Below are 19,736 nucleotides of genomic sequence, written 5' to 3'. Positions count from 1 at the left end.
ATTACAGTCTGCTTTCAAGTTCTACTATACTACTTCATGTATATTATATTGCAAGAGCATGCCTTCATTTCTTTCTTTTTGGTTTTTATGCAGTTATTATCATATATTTTACTTATACTTTTGTTATAAACCCCACTCTATATATGGGGTAATTTTTGCATAAGCAACTATTTTCTCCTTAAAAAATATTTTGAAAAATTATAGATTTACAGGAAGTTATAAAAAAAGGTATAGGGAGGTCCCATGTTGACATCTTGCATAACTATACATACCATATCAAAACCAGGAAATTGGCATTGGTATAATACAAGATTTATTGAGATTTTTCCAGTTATACACGTACTAGGGTTTATGTGTGTATGGTTGTGTCCTTTATTGTATACATGCCTTACAAATATTTTATTTGCCTGTAATTTTTCTTTTCATTTTAACAGTCTTTAACAGAGCAAATGTTTTTAATTTTAAAAGGTCCAGTATATGAAGTTTTCCTTTTATGGATCAGTCTATTTATTTATTTATTTATTTATTTATGTTGTAGATGGACACAATACCTTTTATAAAATTTATTTTTTTGTGGTACTGAGGATGGAACTCAGTGCCTCATGCATGCCAGACAAGCGCTCTACCACTGAGCCACAACTCTAGCCCACGGATTATACTTTTGATGATCCATTTTCAGTTAAATTTTGTAAAATGTGTGAGGCTTAGGTTGAAGTTCATTTTTTTCCCTTTTGACCTATGGATATCCAATTTTTCTATTACCATTTGTTGACAAAGCTATCCTTCATCCATTACATTTCTGTTGTATCATTTATTAAAATTCAGTTGGGCATATTTATGTGGGTCTATTCTGGTTTGTCTATTCTGTTCAATTGATCTATCTATATATTTCTCTACCAGTACCATACTTTTAAAAAATTGTTATTGATGCTATTTAAGAAGCTTAACATTGGGTAGAGGGATTCTTTCTATTATATTATTCTTTCTCAAAGTTGTTTTAGCTCCTGTAGGTTTAAGTTTTGTATATAAATTTTACAAAAAGGTTGTCTGTGTCTACAAAAAACTTTTTTGGGAACTTAATAGGACTTGGGTAAAGCAGTTTGGGGAGAATTGGCATATTTAATAAGGTGAGTATACTAATCCATAAGCACAACATCTCTCTCCAGTCATTTAGGTCTTCTGTGATTTCTTTCATCAGCATTTGTAATTTTCAGCATGTAGATCTTGTATATGTTTTGCTGGTTTTAGACCTAATTATTTAATTTCCTTTATAGCAATTGTAAATGATAGTGTGTTTTAAACTTTGATTTCTATGTTTGTGGACTTTTTTATGTTGGTATAGTGTCCTGTGACCATTTGTTTTAATATTTAAAATTTAAAATAGTAGTTTAGAAATATATTTATTGGGATTTTCTGTGGAGACAATTATCTGCAAATAGGGACAGTTTTATTTCTTCCTTTCCATTCTGTTTGCATTTATTTTTTCTTGCCTTATTACATAAACTAGAACTTTCAATATTGAATTGTGAAAGAATGGTGAAGTAGGTATTCTTGCCATGTTTCTGATATTTGCAGAAAAGCATTCACTCTTTCACTATTAAGTGTAATGTTAACTCTAGTTTTTTGGTAAAAACTTTATCAATTTGGGTCAGTTTCTCTCTGTTCCTAATTTTTGAGACCTATTTTTCCATGAATGGGGACTGGATTTCATAAAGTGTCTTTTCTGTATCTATTAATATAATCATATGAAATTCTTCTTTAGCTTGTTGATTTTCAAATATTGAACAAATCTTGCCTACATTTAATAAATCCCACTTGGTCATGGTGTATAATTCTTTGTATCTACTGCCATATTTGATTTAAATTAATATATTGTTGAGGTTTCCATTATCTCCTCAAGAGACTTACATAATAGAACATTTAAAATTATATTTACCTGTGTAGGATTACCTGTCTAGATTTTAGTAGATATCTGAAAACATCCTTATTTTTGAAACATGTCTTTTTGCTTGGGTGTATAATTTTGGCTTGGCAGGTTTTTCTCTTAATACGTTAAAGGTGTTGCTTCACTGCCTTTTTGCTTGTGTTGTTTCTGATGAGAAATTTGCTGTTGCTCTGTATGTAACAGGTCTTTCCCCCCCCCCCCCCCTCTAAGTACTTTTAAGATTTTTATCTTTATCACTAGTCTTGAGCCCTATGACTATGATGTACCATGGTATAATTTTCTTCATGTTTCAGGTGTTGGGATTTGTGGACCTTCTATTTGTGACCTTATAGTTTTTGTCAAAATTGGAAAATTTCAACCATTTTTTTCTGTTCTGGGGATTGAAACCAGGGTATTCTACCGCTGATCTACATTCCCATTTAAAGAAAAAAATTTTTTAAGTTTTGAGACAGGGTCTTGCAAAGAAAGTTTTCTATGCTAGCCTTGAATTTGTGATCCTCTTGCTTTGGCCTCCTGAATTTCTGGGATTGTAGGCACCTGCCAACATGCCTAGCTCAGTCATTATTTCTTTAGATTTTTTTTATGTTCCCATCTCTCTTACCATAAGTTACATGTACATTGGCTGGTTGAAGTTGTCTCATAGCTAACTCACTGATGCTCTTTTCATTTCTTTAACGTCTTTTATCCTCTGTATCTCATCTTGGATAGCTTCTATTGATATGTCCTCAAGTTTACTAATTTTTTTCCTGCAATATCTACTTTGCGCTTAATTCTAGCCATGTATTTTTCATTCCAGATTTTGCAGTTTTTACCCTGAGATTTTTTTTTTTTTTTTTTTAAAGATAAGTTCTAAGTTACCCAGGCTGGTCTCAAACTCTCAGGCTTGAATGGTCTTCTGCCTCAGCCTTCTGAGCAACTGGGACCAAAACTGTGTACCACCATGCCTGGTTTGATAAGGATCTTTTTGTTGGGGGGGTGTCCTGGGGATTGAACCCAGGGGTGCTTAACCACTGAGCCACATTCCAGCCTTTTTTCTATTTTATTTTGAGGCAGCATCTGACTTAGTTGCTTTGGACCTTGCTAAGTTGCTGAGGCTGACTTTGAACTTGCAGTTGTCCTGCCTCAGCCTCCTGAGCCTGGGATTACAGGTGTGTACCATTGTGTCCATCTTGATAAGAATCTTTAAAAAAATACATTTCATGTGTTAACTTCTTGAACATATATAACAAAGTTATAGTAACTATTTTTATGTCTTTGGCTATTAATTCTAATGTCTGGGTCAGTTTTGGGACAGGTTTTCTTGATTGATCATTCTCATAAAGGGTCAGGTTCTCCTATTTCTTTGTATGCCTGGTAATCTTTGATTGGATGCCATACATTGCTAATTTCACCATATTGAGTGTAAGATATTTTTATATTCCTACTAATGCTTTTGAGATTTGTTTAGGCATGAAGTTCAGTCTTTTGTCATATATCCAACCTTGGTTCATAAGCTCTGTATGTAGCCACTCTCAGCTTCTCCACATTGGGCCAGTCTAGTGCATCTTTAAGACAGTGGCTTTTCTTTATCATTCAGAACCCCTCAGTTTGGGAAGACCACTTAGGTAACAGGAGGGTCTTTCTCTTTCTTTCCTGAGTAGGGACTGAACCCAGGGGCACTTTCTGACTGAGTCACACCCCCAGCTCTTTTTATTTCTTATTTCTAGGCAGGGTTTTGCTCAGGATAGCCTTGAACTTCCAATCTTCCTGCTTCAGCCTCCCAAGTTGCTGATTATAGGTGTGCCACCATGCCCAGCTATTATGGAAAATTTTAAGTGTGCAAAAAATAGACTGGTAAAATGAACTCCCACGTACTTGTCAACAATCATCAACTTGTGATGCTGCATTTTTATTATGGTTCTGTTTTGCAAATGTTAGAAACTTGTTTTCAGGCTACATCAAGAATCATGCTGTAGGAAATGCACAATCCTGTTTGGCTTGTGGGTAGTTTATTGTCTAGGTTAGAATCCATGCAATGCAAAAAATATTCTCCAGTGGATTTCAGGGGTTTCCACAAGCATCTAAAATACTCTGTCAGTTTATGTTTTATGTGTAGTCCTTAAGTTCACTCTGTAGAGCCAGTTTTCACTCTGTACTTTGTTAATAGTCCCTGTTTGATTTGGGCCATATCTCATCATTCCTCTGGGTTTATATTCCTTGAATGCAGTTCCTAAGTTTTCTCTGTGTATTATACATAAAATATATATTATGTATATAATATATATACATATATACACATATGAATATATATACTGACCTAGAGTGCTCTCTATATCAACTATACTGACCTAGAGTGCTCTCTATATCAACTATACTTAAAAGCAAACTAGGATAATATAGTGAGAGGCAACTGATAGAATCATGGTATTACTACTTACTAGTTGGTTTGGCTTTTAAAGGTTGCTAAAACTCCCTGAGATTCAGTCTCATCATCTGTAAATTGAATAACACCCACCTTCAGGATGATTGTTAGGATTAGAAATAATGCAAGTGAAGTGCTTATCCCAGAGCCTTATGCACAGTAGTAACTCAATAAATGATAGCTATTATGATCATGACAGATGCAACCCTGCTGTGGAATGGAAAAAAAAGAGTTTTATCCCCAGTTTGGCTGACAAACAGGCACCAGAGAGACTCCTGTACTGACTGAAGTCACTTAAAGAGCCAGTGACAGATTCAGAACCAAATTCTCCAATGCCACTTCCTGGACTCTGAGGCTCCTATAAACATACCAAAATCTAATTTCTGCTTTTATCTTTATAAGTGAATTTATCTTACTACAGAAACAAGACATTCCCATTATCTCATTTCAAGAGGATTTACTAAATTTATGGTTCTGGGCATCTAGTTTCAGGCTTTGTATCTGAAAACATGTCCTCATACCTACAGTAATACCTGCAATGAATGCAGTTCTCAAGTCAGACCAGCACACCTCTGTTGGGTGTTGTGTTGGGTTTATTTGTAGACAGACTGGTTTTCAGAATCAAAGACTGTTAGTAGATAGTTCACAAAGACAGACTGAGGGCATACTTCAAGAGTCCACACACAAGGAATTCTCTCTCTCTTTCTCACTCTCTCTCTCTCTCTCTCTCTGCCCCCCTCTCTCAGACACAGAGTTCTTTTGATCCTACACTCTTTGGGTTCTGAGGAAGTTTTCACATCTCTATGTATTCTTCCCAAATTGGACGAATGGTCTTTCTTTGCTTTTTCCTCATACTTTATGGACATAAAAATATGCCATTGTTTGTGATCTGTAGATGTCTGGAGGACACAAGTTCTACCTAAAATGCAAAGGTCACTTCAAGCAAAAGTAGTGACAGTTGTATAGAACAGTTTCCCCTTCTGTCCTGAACACAGCTGAGAAAAGTTCTACTTGAAGGGGGCTGTAGGAGGATATGCCTGTAACCATGGCCTCCTCATAGCAGATCCCTTCTTACTCCGGATTCTGTTCATATTCTTCTTTTATCAGGGATCTCCATAAGCAATTTAAACCAAATAATGATGAATTTCCTGGGAAAGAGTGAAAAATAGAGGCTATTGGAAATACTTTTCTTCTTAAACAAAAACCAGTAAGTCTTCTTTATTTTTTTTTCAAACCCCTATTCCTTTGTTAAGTGTATCTAAAGCTTCTTTGTGTCTCTTCCATTATAAGTTAGTGCTTTAACTTATTAGGTACTCAATAAATAATTATTTTGAATGTGTGAATAGGTATTAGTTGAGAGTCTACTATATGGCCTAACTTTGTTAGGTGGTGTGTGGGCTCCTAAAGAGGTATGAGGTATAAGTCAGGATTACTGGTCTTCCTTGAGTTTACAGCGTACATGGGGACAGAGTAATTTTCAGAAATATTTGTCCATTATTTCCCCAAAATATGGGGATTCCAATTGTACTTATGTTAAATTTTTTTTATCAAGTCTTAATCCCTAAATCACTGTTGATTTTTTTTCTCTCTGCGCTTCAGATAGGATAATTGATTAATCTGTTTTCAATTTATTGACTTTTGCTTTTGCTGCCTTTTTTTCCTGCTATTAGGAGCATCTAGTAATGTGTTCTTTTCAGTTTTAGAATTCCTTCCTTCCTTGCTTCCTCCCTCTGTCCTGGGGATTGAATCCAGGGCTTTGTATGTGCTAGGCAAGCACTCTGCCACTGAGCTTATCTCCAGCTCTCTTATTTTTTGGTCTGAGACAGGGTCTTGCTAAGTTGCCCAGGCTGACTTTGTGGGCCTCCTGCTTCAGCCTCTGGAGTAAGGTGTATGCCACTGCCCAGCTTCAGTTTTAGAATTTCTTCTTAGTTCTTTTTTATAGTTTCTACTTACCTACTGACACTTTTTTTCATTCATTACAGGTTTTTTTTCCTTGAATTTCATTGATCTTAATTATAAAAAAAAGTTTTATAACCCTTGTCTGCAAATTCCAGTATATGAATCATTTATAACCCTTATCTGCACATTCTAGTATATGAATCATGTGATCTTCATTGGTTTTATTTTTTCTCAATGTGGGTATATCTTACTGTTTCTTTGAATGTTGAATAATTTTGAATTGTATCTTGGGCATTATGAATGATATGTTATTGAGATTCTGAATTCTTCTATGTTTCCCTGAAGAGTCTTTCTTTTTTTTTAATAGTAGGAGGTTAACTTGGCTGAATTTAAATGATAATTTTGTCTTCCTTGCTGTGAATTGTAGCTTATATTTCTGTTCAGTTCTTTTAGTCTTAACTTGGTTGCTTGAAGTTTGCCTCACATATGTGTGGTTTTGACTTCAGCCAGACATTTGGTTAGAATTTTACACATGGTTTGTGCTTTTCCTCTTCAGTTTTCTTGGGACTTTCCCTTGACTTTTCGGCAGCTGCATTTCCCTCAAACTCTGTCCTCTGGTTATTCAGGCAGTAAGACTTTGGGTTTTCTTTCTGACTTCAAACTGTCCTGCATAGTATAATTTAGGGCCATTCCTAGGATAAAAGCTATAAAAAGTATGAAACTCCCTCAGGGTCTTTCTCTTCTTCCAAATACCACTTCCAGTATCTGCATGCTTCTGGTTGCCTCTCCTGCATCTTCAGATATTTTTTTTTTTTTTTTTTTTGTTTCTTCCAGGGTTTGTAGTTGTTATTTGTGAGAGGCTTGGTCTGATAGGAACTACATGGCCATGACTCAAAACAGAATCTAGATATGTGTTAATCCATTTGTGCTGCTGGAGACTATGTAGTTTATAAACAGCCAACATCTGTTTCTCACAGTCCTGGAGATTGGAAAGGCCAAGGCCAAGGTGCCAGCAGATTTGATGCTTGGCGATGGCTTGCTTCCTCATATATAGTGTCTTCTTGCTGTGTTCTCATATGGTAGAAGGGGCAAGGCAGTTTTCTGGGAACTCTTTCACAAAGGTACTAATTCCATTTATAAGGACTCTACTCTCATGACCTAACCACCTTCCCAAAGCCCCATTTCTTAATATCATCACACTGGGCACTAGGTTTACAACCCATGTATTTTAGAGGGCTATCGACATTCAGACCATAACCATAAGTATGTAGGATTAAAAAAAAAAAAAAAACTGGGGAAAATAAGTTGCTCTCAGAGGAAGACTCAGAGACAAGAACATTTGGAAAAGAAAAAAAACTTTATTTGCAGAGAGGTTTGCCAAGGTGTTCTGTGCTTGAGAAAGACAGATTCATCTAATGAAAAATGCAGCAGTTATATAAAGGAAAAAAATTACTAAATAAGTGGTTTACTGTCAGTCTGTTTATGGTAGAAAACCAGAAATTTTCTTGCATGATTTTTTTAAAAAAATTTTTAGTTGTAGATGGACACGATACTTTTACTTACTTATTTATTTATTTTTTTAATGTGGTACTGGGGATCAAACCCTTCACATGTGCTAGGTAAGTGCTCTGTCACTGAGCCACAACCCCAGCCTCTCTTGCATGATTTAATATTTACAAAGGTTGAGAGGTTGGAGTTTGTTAGGGTCATTATCTTACAGGAACCAAAATTTCATATTCTGGGGACTAGAATTACACAAAGTAGTCCTGTTTTTTTGTTTTTTGGTTTTTTTTTTTTTTGTACTGGGAATTGAACCCAGGGGCACTTAGCCAGTGAGCCACATCCCCAGCCCTTTTTTGTATTTTATTTAGAAACAGGGTCTCACTGAGTTGCTTAGAGCCTTGATACGTTGCTGTGGCTGGCTTTGATTCACCTGCCTCAGCCTCCCCAGCTGCTGGGATTGTAGGTGTGAGCCACCACACAGGTGTAATCCTGGTTTGTGTGTGTGTGTGTGTGTGTGTGTGTGTGTATGTGTGTGTTTTGTCTCTGGGTGTAAAGTGGTACCCCTGTGCTCCACTGAGGGCTGAATGAAGTTCAGCAGATTATTAGTTATGTTTTCAGTTTCTCTTTATGGTCAATCCCCCTCTAACATGCAGATTTGACTTCATAAATTTTGAGATTTTTCTGACTTAATAGAACTTGCTTGAAATTTTATTTAATTGGTTTTATTTACACATTGTATAAGACATGTCAATACACAAAAACATCTTTGTTAGAGATTAATAAAACGAGAGCCCTTTGGTTGGTGACTTGACTTATAAATCCTCTACAGTTATAATATACTTTTATGTATCAGAATTGTTTTATGAACTTTATTAGCTTATCTTTTGAGCTAAAGAACAAGAAACATCGAATTTGTTTCTATGAAGTTTTGTCTGCATTATCTACTATTGTAAGAGTATTCTATTTGTTGGAGACCCCCAACTTTGTCAATTTCCATACTTGCTGGGAAATTCTTTACCACTCATAAAGCTGATATTCTTTGTAAGCCACAGGACAGGTCCCAGGACAGTTTTCTGGGAGTGGCTTGCTGGAACTGGTTCATGATGGTTTGCAAGCCACGATTGTTAAATTTGCAGGAATTTTGTAAGCTGCTTGTTAAACATGGTCATTATTAGAAATTAAACTTTATAACTTACAATTAAATAAATTGTATTTTAAACAATGGACAATAAATACTCAAAACCCATCCCTTACCAAATATTATACAACATTTTATTTTTACTATTCTCTTGAGGTCATTTATATCTACTGTATTTTTATGGTATGAAAACTTCATAATGGTGTACAATTGTACATCTTTTCCCAACCCTATTAGAGTCAACTCACGTTGAAACTGGCCATGATAGGAGCACTTACACCATAGAAATTGGCAAATGGTACAAAGCAATGCTTTTGTTTTCTTCACAGAGCCAATTAAACACTTGCTAACTCATCACTGTTTGTAGGCACCCCCCACCTGTAAAGCATTGTTCTTGTTCCCTCATAGTGGTCATATCCAATTAAATGAGGCTTGTGTCTTGGTTATTGTTGCAAATTTATTTATCCAGTTCTAACTTATTGTGAGGAGGGTGGATTTTTATTGAGCCTAACTAAATATCTATCTGATCATGAAAAGTAAGGCAATTGTGTAAAAACTCTTTGAATAATATTTGATCATTGTTTGGGGTAGTTTATAGCTGCTTCATTCTACAGAAAAAATTTTAAAGTTTTTGTAGTTTAAAATATATACCAATAATTTTCATGAGACGTTCCCCTGATCGGTAATTCTGAGGAAGAATGTTGGAATAATATACCTCTTAAAGAGCATTTCATTCCCATTTGTACAAGCAAGTCCTGTTAAATTGATGGTTAGAGATAAAGAAGAAAGTAAAAGGTTTTTTTCCCCCTCATCTACCTACTGAACAGAGAACATTAACCATAATTAAATTAGTTCATTTATCCCAGGAAATTAATTTTTATTTTGCTGTTCTTGGGTAAGGAGTCTGCTTTCACGAAATCATGTTTCTATGCTAGGAGACCTGGGGTCTTAAGTCCCTCATATAGACTGGCAGGTGTCTGTGGTAGTGGCAGCAGCCCCTTCTGGCAAACCTGCACTGAGTCTGTTCACCTGCTGCAGGATTTATTACATCTCTTTTTGAGGTTTCTTTTAAAAAGTTTCTATTTATTTTCTGAGTTTATAGCAGAGGCCTTTAGTCAAGCATAAGGAAAAGCAGACCCCATCTGTTGAAGGTAAAACTAAATGGTTTTGGCTACTTTGTTATAACAACAAACAATATGGGAAAAGAGGAAAGTGAGCCATCTAATCAGTGTGTAAGTGTTTCCTCAGTGATTTCCCTGGAGAGTGAAGGTGTTGACCCCAGGCTCTTTAATCATACCTTAAAATCTTGTTTTATTTGTCACCAGTTGACAAGGATATTTTAAGCCTAAAAACAGTTTTCCTTCTTTGTTTCCTTTTTTTTTTTTTTTTTTTTTTAAAGGAATCAGTTTTTTGAATGTTATTTGGTTGGTTTTGGTGCATAAATTTGACATGGTGGATAATAAAGAGGTTGTTGGGTAGGTGACTGATTTATGTAATAGACATGCAGAAACATTTTATTTACAGAATATAAAGGAGGGTTGTAAGCCATTTTTTAACTTTTAAAGTTGTCCTTAGGAAACCAAAATTTCAAGGAAACCTGGGCTATGTAGATTGAATGTGTATTTGTGTGTGTGTGTGTGTGTGTGTGTATGCTCACGCGGGCATATTTGGAGGTGGGATAGGGATAATTGGGGTGCTTCTTTACATGTACTGTCAGTACTTGAAGGACTCAAGGAAAGAGATGTGACTGCTGTTAGCAAAAATAATGGAGAGTAAACAGTGGAGTGGTGGAGAGGGGAGCGGATGGTTTCAGTGCAGAACAAAGCACTATGGTGAGAGATTTCTGTTTTAGCTTGTGCAACAAATCATCTGTGCACAAAAATGATTTTAGGATTTGTACCCAAAGAGGAGTACTTTTCTAGTTTACCAGGGCTTTTCTTCTTTACATTTTAATTTTGGGGTTGTTCTAATTGTTAGTATTTAAAATTTATTTAAATGGGAAATAGTAAAGGCTTTAAATTCTTTGAAATACAGTTTTGCACCATCTTAAGTGAAGTTCAGTGTACAAAGACTCAGACTGAGAGCATATCTTAATAATTGTCTGATTTCTAAAATAAGAATTTATCAGAGAATTCTTTTAATTTACTTTTTTTTTTTTTTTTTAGTTTTAAAGATTACCTTATAGACTATAACATCATTCTATAAAGTTTGGGAAGTAGTATGAGAAATAAATGACTCATATTCCATTACTCTAGGTTAACTTTTGTCATTTTTAATAAAATATGATATTTTATCATATGCACTCCTATTTTATTTAAAAATTTTAATCACAATGTATGTGCAATTTTGATTATGAATTTTTCCTCTTCATACTAAGTCATAAGCATTTTTCATGTTGCCACAGTATCTTTGTAGCCATTCTTTTAAATATTTGCTTAATGCAGAATTCCTTTAAAGCTTTCTAAGTGACTTTCAAATATGGTACTGTTGAGGAAAACCAAAATGCACACACGGTTTTCAGGAACACATCTATTGTATTAAGTGATAAAGAGCCACAAAGATGTTGAAAGGAAGCCAGATTATCCCTTTGTTAGGGAGTGATAAGGTGTAAACCTGGGCTAGAAAACAGGAAAGCAGTCAAGTTGCAAGGAATATCACAGGTGATTTGTTTCAGTTATAGTAAAAATATTGGAATTTGGGAATAACTTTAATTGCAAACTGGAGATAATTCAAGTCACTCACATTCACAGGTATTTCTGTATGCCTTCAGTAACTCAGTAACAAAGGTTGGGTTTGTAGGCTGGGTGTGTAGGTTCAAGGTGAAGAGACCATGGAGGAGAGAATACAGTCCTTTCCTCCTTTCCTATGCTGAGAGGGAATTCCAGGATTTCCTTTCTAACTGCAGAGGTCAGGCTGGGGTCCTCTCAACAACACTACTTTGTGCTTCTCACTGCCACAGAACCAATAGGGTATGCAAGTTTCTTACATCACTGCGGCCTTTTAACAGACAAACTTGAACATATTGATCTGTTGAGAAAGGACAATGCAAGAACAGATGTGGTTCTTTAACTGCAAAATCAGTAATTATGTCTTTCAGTCTTTTCATCATAAAAGCCACCAGGGTCAGTTTTTAAATATCTTATCACAAGTGCCAGGTAAAAGGCTGTGGTAATATAATTTCTGAATATTTTATTGACCATGTTGTTGTTTCACATCCCTTATTGACAAAATTGACCCAAGGACCTTGAAATTTAGGTCTTATATCATTTTTCTTCAGAATTTCAAAAATCACTAAGACCCTCAAAGTATTATCTAGTGTGGTTAGAATTAACTGATTCTGTTCACATCTTCCTTAGCATGCCAAGTTCTCCCAATTTATTCCTGTGTCCTTCTAATGCAGGACTGACGTAATCCAAAGTTATGTACTTGGATTCTCCTTTAGTCTATGTCTTGAAAGCAAGGAGGGAGAATAATAGAGTATACCAAAGGGAGGAATGGTTTATCAAGCTCATTCACTACCTGGCAATCCCTACTCTTGAATCCATGTTCCTGCTAGATCTTTGCTGTGGAGGAAGCAATGTGGTGGCTAGCTTAATGGTTTGAAATACTGGTTTCGGCATTTTGGGAAATGTAGTCCATAGGGTCAATGACACCCAGATTCAAATTGGGAGGAGCGGAGGAGGAATCCGAGCTTGGTGTTGGAACAAAAGAACAAAGGATCAGTTCTGCATCGCGATGTTTTGAACACGAGTGCGCGAGTTCAGCCGTTCTGATCGTACCCATTGCATGCCGGGAACGGAGTTCTCGTGACCCGGATGTCGACACAAGGCGATGGGACACACGTTGTGCGTTCAGATCGGATCTGGACTTGGCGTTCCAGGATGTCAAGTTTGTTCCGCTGCCATACCGCTTAGGCATGCGTGACAGACATTCAGTTCAACTACGAAAACAAACTAAAGCCCTACCATTTTTCACCAGTTTACAGTCTTTTTGTGGCTCTGACTGCTGGCGCACCACCCTCTATCCTCCTGTTCCTACCGGCACCGAGAGCTAAGGTAGGTGGTGGCCCACTCACTTGGTTACAAATACTCCGTGGCATCAGCTGACTGCTGACAGGTCCTTGGGCAGTGTGAAATGGGACGAACTTCAAAGGACAAGCGGGATGTCTACTACCGTTTGGCCAAGGAGAATGGCTGGCGGGCTCGCAGTGCCTTCAAGCTGCTACAACTCGATGAAGAATTTCAGCTCTTCCAAGGTCCCTAACTGCTTTCCACTGCCAAGGAGATCATCCAGCACTTTGAGGGCTGCCCTGCGGACCTAGTGGTGTGCGATGGTGCTCCTGACGTTACTGGCCTTCATGATGTGGATGAGTACATGCAGGCCCAGCTCCTCCTAGCCGCTCTGAACATTGCCACACATGTCTTGAAGCCAGGGGGCTGCTTTGTGGCCAAGATATTCCGAGGTCGGGATGTGACGCTGCTTTATAGCCAGCTGCGGGTCTTCTTCTCCAGTGTGCTCTGCGCCAAACCCAGGAGCAGCCGCAACTCCAGCATTGAGGCCTTTGATGTCTGTCAGGGTTATGACCCTCCTGAGGGCTTTGTGTCAGACCTGACCAAACCCCTGCTGGACCATTCGTAGGACTCAGATTTCAACCAATTGGATGGTCCCACCCGCATCATTGTGCCTTTCGTGACCTGTGGGGACCTGAGTGCCTATGATTCGGATCGCAGTTACCCATTGGATCTGGAAGATGGCTCTGAGTACAAGTATACTCCACCCACACAGCCTCCCATTTCACCCCCATACCAAGGAGGCCTGCACATTGACGAAGAAGGGGCGGCTGGCCAAGGAGACGTGTCCCCAGGACCACCCCATCAGCAGAGTAGACACATTACCCCAGCCCCTGGCCACACCTCAGTGCCACACCATGCTGGGCCCTGAGGTCTGGAAACATGGCTCTGAGCCCCCATAGACCCCTTCCCAATGTACCTCTTTCTGCCCTGAGTCACATGCTTCTACTTTCTTGCCTTCCAATAGCTGTAAAAATAATGGGTTGATCCAGGCATGGTGGTGCAACCTGTAGTCCCAGCTACTTGAAAGGCCAAGGCAGAAGGATCATAGTTTCAAGGCCTATCTCAAAAAAAAAAAAAAAAAAAAAAAAAAAAAAAAAAGACCAGGAATGTAACTCAGTGGTAAAGTATCCCTGAGTTTGAAGCCCCCAGAACCAAAAGAAAAAAAAATAATGGGTCTACCCAAGTAAAACAAATAAAATGATTTTACCAAAAAAAAAAAAAAAAAAAAAAAGAAATACTGGTTTCTACAGTTTTACTCCTGTGGTTCTTTTAGGTCTTTGTTTTGTTTTGTTTGTTTATTTATTGTTTTATAAGACACAAGGTCTTACTATGTTGCCCAGGCGGACCTCAAACACCTGGGCTCAAGTGATCTTCCTGCCTTAGCCCACCTGATAACTGCAGGCATGTGCCACAGTGCTTGGATTTTGGGCTTTTTGTTTTTGTTTTCAGCTACTTTATGCTAGAGAGCCCTTAGGGATTCTGTTCTACTCAAAATTGAATGCCATCTTCTACTGATTGCAATAACAGATGGCCCAGGCTGGGGCCCTGTGTGGAGAGTGTTTCTGAGTCCTCAGGTACCCACTATATTGGTTCTGAACTGGATCATGCTAACATCCTCTGGATCTTTATCACGCAAAGTCAGATTGTCATGCTAACCCCTTTCAGAGTTTTTTGTGTTATTGTGTTAGTCATCTTTCCATAACTATGACAAAATATCTGTGATAAACAACTGAAAAGGAGGAAAGATATATTTTGGCTTGTGGTTTCAGAGGTTTCAGTCCATGGTCAGCTGATTCCATTGATTTTGGGCCTGTGATGAAACACATAATGACAGGGAACATGTGGTGGATCAAAGTTGCTCACCTCTGAAAGTTGGGAAGCAAAAGAGAGAGAAGGGGCTGGAGTCCCACAGTCCCCTTTAAGGGGACACCCCTCAGTGACCTGCCTTCCTGCCTCTAGGCCCTGCCTCCTAAAGGTTCCACTACTTCCCAACAGTGCTAGCATAGTGTGCTGTGGATGTACCTTGTGCCTTGTGTCCACTCTGATTTTTTTACTACAAGATCAATGTGAGGGGCCTCTCTCTTATTAAAACCTGACTTATTTCCTTTCTGAAAAAAAAATCTGAATTCATTTGCTCATCAAATATTTATTGCCCTGCTAGATGTCAAGCTAGGTGTTGGGGATACAAAGGTGAGCAAAAATAGATAGGATCTCTACCCTGATGGAGTTTTAGTCTAGTTGGGTGTAGACGTTAATGATCACTCTATATATGCAAAAGTACAGCAGTGATCTTCCAAAAAGCTGTGTGATGCAGCTGTGAGAGCACAGAAGAGGCGTATACTACTCCAACGGGTATTCTGCTTCCCAGGGGAGTGATACAGTGCTGAGGTCCCAGGAGCAGTGGGGCATTAGCCAGGTGAAGAAGCAATTAGAACTGGGTTTGGAGGTGGGAGAAGTGGGCAGTGACAGCATTCCATGTGCACTTTCTCTGGGAAAGAGGAGCAGAGAGAGTTAAAGGAAGCAAAAGGATGAAAGGTTGATGAATTTGACAGAATGAGAGGTACAGGGAGAAGGGAGCAGACCCTGAGAAGAATGGAGAACATAATATGGGAAATGGAAAATTATTTGAGATCTCACATAATTCCAAAGATTCAGCCCCTTGTCCTCCCAGCTGCAGGAATTTATTTCTGATCTTTCTGGCCAACACAGTGTCTACCAAACAACTACCTATCTTTCTTGGTACTTCAGAAATTCTGCTTCCTCAGGACTACTGACTATTCCTCTTCTCATGTGTCTTTTGGTTTCTATCAATTACCATATACCTGAGGGAGGGTCTGATTAAATCCTTTCAGGCCTCTTGAGCCTCTGGGGAGAACTTTCATGTCTGAGCCCTTCATGTACTGCTGGATGCTTTGGGGTCACATGTTCAGCCACAGGCCATTCAGCTCTCATAGGGCACACATAAACCTGTGATGACTTGCCTGTTAGACTATTCAGAGCGATCAGGGTAGTCTTAACCCATTATGTGTTACTACAACAGAACACTTGAAGCTGGGTAATTTATAAAGAAAAGAGGTTCAATTAGCTCATGTTTTGAAGGCAGAAAGTCCAAGATCAGTGACTCCATCTGTTTGTCCTCTGTTGAGGGCCTTCTGGCTGTGTCATAACATGGTGGGCAGCATCATAGTGAGGGTGGGTGCATGCAAGAGGGAGAGAGTAGTCTCATGGTGAGATAGGGAGCAAGAGGAATTCAGGAATCAGGCTTGTTTTTTAAAATTTTTATTTATTTTTTATTTTTTTAATTTTTAAAAATTTTTACAGACTGCATTTTGATTCATTATACACAAGTGGGGTACAACTTTTCATTTCTATGGTTGTACATAATGTAGATTCACACCATTCATGTAATCATACATATACATAGGGTAATACTATTTTATTCTACTATCTTTCCTTTCCCCATCCACTCCTGCCCCATTTTCCTCTACACCATCCAAAGTTCCTTCATTCTTCTCTCCTGCCCCTCACCACCCCCTCTTGTTATGTATCGTCATCCACTTATCAGAGAAAACATTTGGCCTTTGGTTTTTTGGGCTTGGCCTATTTCACTTAGCATGATATTTTCCAACTTCTTCCATTTACCAGCAAATGCCATAATTTTATTCTTTATGACTGAGCAATATTCCATTGTGTACATATACCACAGTTCATTTTTCCATTCATCTTTTGAAGGACATCTCAGCTGGTTCCACAATCTAGCTATTGTGAATTGAGCAGCTATGAACACTGATGTGGCTGCATTACTGTAGTATGCTGATTTTAAGTCCTTTGGGTATAAACCAAGGAGTGGCATAGCTGGGTCAAATGGTGGATCCATTCCAAGTTTTCTGAGGAATCTCCATACTGCTTTCCAGAGTGACTGTACCAATTTGCAACTCCACCAGTAATGCATGAGTGTACCTTTTCCCCCCCAACCACTCCAACACTTATTATTGCTTGTGTTCTTAGTAATAGCCATTCTAATTGGAGTTAGATGAAATCTTAGGGTGATTTTGATTTGCATTTCTCTAATTACTAGAAATGATGAGCACTTTTTCATATAGTTGTTGATCACCTGCATATCTTCTTCTATGAAGTGTCTGCCCAGTTCCTTAGCCCATTTTTTATTGCATTCTTTGTATTTTTGGTATAAAGTTTTTTAAGTTCTTTATAAACTTTGGAGATTAGTGCTCTGTCTGAAGTGTGTGTGGAAAAGATTTTCTCCCACTCTGTAGGCTCTCTTTTCACATTATTGATTCTTTTGCTGAGAAAAAACTTTTTAGTTTGAATCTATCCCATTTATTGATTCTTGCTTTCATTTCTTGTGCTGTGTGTGTCTTGTTAAGGAAGTCTGGTCCTAAGCCAACGTGATGGAGATTCGGGCCTCCTTTTTCTTCTATTTGGTGAAGGGTCTCAGGTCTAATTCCTAGATCCTTGATCCATTTTGAGTTGAGTTTTGTACATCTCTTTGGCCTCTGGTGAGGGCCTTCTGGCTGTGTCATAACGTGGTGGACTGCATCATGGTGAGGGTGCATGCAAGAGGGAGGGAGGGAGAGAGTAGTCTCATGGTGATACAGGCAGCAAGAGGAATTCAGGAATCAGGCTTTTTTTAATTTTAATTTTTATTTTTACAACAGCTCACTCTCATGGGAACTTAGGGGGAGATCTTGCAAGTACTACATTAATCCTTTCTGAGTGCCATTAAGTCCTAACTCTTAAAGGTTCGGTCACCTTCCACTACCTCCATAGTAGGAACCAAACTTCCAGCACATGAACCTTTGGGAGAAAACCATATCTAAACCATGGAAGTCCCCTCCTTCAAAGAATGCCTAGTGCATTTGTGGAAATAGTATGATAGATGTTGTACAGATGTAGTTGTAGTTACAAGATATAGTGGTGGCATGGTCTGGGAGGCTGAGGCAGGAGGATTGTGAGTTCAAAGCCAGCCTCAGCAAGGGCAAGGCACTAAACAACTCAGTGAGACCCTGTCTGTAAATAAAATACAAAATAGGGCTGGGGATGTGGCTCAGTGGTTGAGTTTCCCTGAGTTCAAACCCTGGTGTTCCCCCCCCCCCCAAACAAAACAAAACAAAACAAACAAAACAAATAGTGGTGGAGGAACTACCATGAATCCTTATTGAAAGCAGGCATATTATAAATATATTGTAATGAACATAGTACTATAACTGACACGCATTTATTTTAGACTTAGCTGTATCTCAAATGCACAAAAACTCTAGTAATTTCTAAGGGAATTGAAAACAAACATCCACACAAAAATATGTACATGAATGTTCATAAGAGGATTCACAAAGTCAAAAGGTGGAAGCAATCCAAGATCCATAGGTACTGCTATAGGTATAGGGTTTCTCTCTGGGGTAATGGAAATATTCTGGAAGTAGTGGTGATGGTTGTACAGTATAGCAAATATACTAAAAACCACTTTAAAATGGTGAATTTTATGTTATGTGAATTATCTCAATTTTTACAAGGCCTCAGAATTAATCAATTATGCTGAGAGGTAATATGATATTTTAAGTTAGAAAAACTGGGTCAAATTTATTGGGGGTCATCTTCACCCTCCACCTACAGAATCAGGAGAAGCTGTATTTTCTAGGTTGGTGTGAAGGTTAAATGAGATAATGCATAAGACTTAGCTGTAAAAAGACATTGGAATGATCTTTCTTGTAAAAGTTATGTCATGGTTTAGAACTCTTTTGTAATTATTGATGCATTCATAAAGTAGCTCTTATGTATGTTGTTTTTGTCAGAGCCCACCAAGAAGTTCTTGGAATTGGGAGAAATCCTTAACTAGAATTGGCAAAAAGGTGAAGGATTTTCCCAAGACCAATTCTGCCGTCATGCCTGGTCCTGGGCAAAACCGAGATGTTGTGGGAACATTTGTTTATCTTTCATACCTCTTTTTTCTGGTCTGGTAGTCTTTTGAGCTATTGTTTTAGCATGTCTTCCTTCTGCTTCTCTCAAGTGATTAGTATTTTCCCAAGTGAGCTCTCGTTAGTCATAATAGGATGTGAGTGGCCCTTTTAAACTATATTTGTATCTTACAGGAAGACCAGAAAAAACTTAGAGGGAGGAATCTTCAGGCCCTATGGAAAGCAGGGTGGGGAGAGAGGAAGTTACCCTGCAGTAGTGCACTTGCCTGGCATCCCCAAGGTCACCCAGATTCAAGGCCTCCCTAGCTTGACCAGTGCTCACCACTGGTGCTGTTTCCCTATGAGAAAACAAGGACAGTGGCATCCTTGCTCTCCCAGGCTTCCAGGCTTAGGCTGTCTTGGAGGTCAGGGCAACCCCAGCAGAAGAAGCGGTGATGGCAGTGGCAGTGGCAGGGTGTCATTAGCAACTCTAATGAATCACGGCTGGGCCTGGTACTCTTCTCTGACTCAGCTCGAAACTTCTTTCAGTTAACAGGAAGCCAATAACCAGTGAAGTCAAAAGCACATATGAAACTCCTGGGATTGGAACCCACTGGGTGTGTCTAAAGCTACTATTTCTAAAACAAGAAGGGGAACCATTGGACAGACACTTCCCTGTCATTTTTGATGCAGAGATAGTAGGTTGGTAGAGGGTGATTGTGAGGTGGGACTCTTGTTTCTTATGAAACTAAAAGACTGTACAGGAGTTTACAAAAACAGGAACCTGGCAAGGAAAGCCATTGGAATTATGTAAATGAAACAGGCGATTTGGAATGCAGGTGGGAGTCCGCCTGTGGGAAAGACT

The 19,736-nt window shown here is 38.4% G+C and overlaps 1 protein-coding gene, 1 long non-coding RNA gene and 1 pseudogene across 3 annotated transcripts in view; all 3 read left to right on the top strand.

Moving 5' to 3' along the window:
• Nucleotides 1–19,736, top strand: part of LOC306641571 (uncharacterized protein) — a 148,054-nt gene that overhangs the window by 33,195 nt on the left and 95,123 nt on the right. The gene's annotated exons all lie outside the window — the stretch shown is intronic.
• LOC306641574 overlaps nt 1–19,736 on the top strand; it is a 125,978-nt gene that overhangs the window by 21,178 nt on the left and 85,064 nt on the right. Inside the window, exon 3 of the long non-coding RNA XR_013758197.1 lies at nt 5,454–5,553. This is a non-coding gene — a long non-coding RNA (uncharacterized lncRNA). The remainder of the gene's footprint in view (nt 1–5,453; nt 5,554–19,736) is intronic.
• On the top strand, nt 13,005–14,022 carry LOC306642085 (tRNA (cytidine(32)/guanosine(34)-2'-O)-methyltransferase-like; annotated as a pseudogene). Its single transcript has one exon. The product of its transcript is annotated as a tRNA (cytidine(32)/guanosine(34)-2'-O)-methyltransferase-like (transcript).

Source organism: Sciurus vulgaris (assembly GCF_902686455.1).
Source record: "Sciurus vulgaris genome assembly, chromosome: 12".
In the NCBI taxonomy this organism is placed as follows: domain Eukaryota; kingdom Metazoa; phylum Chordata; class Mammalia; order Rodentia; family Sciuridae; genus Sciurus; species Sciurus vulgaris.
Note: the sequence above shows the minus strand (reverse complement) of the source record. Positions and strands in the feature narration are given on the sequence as shown.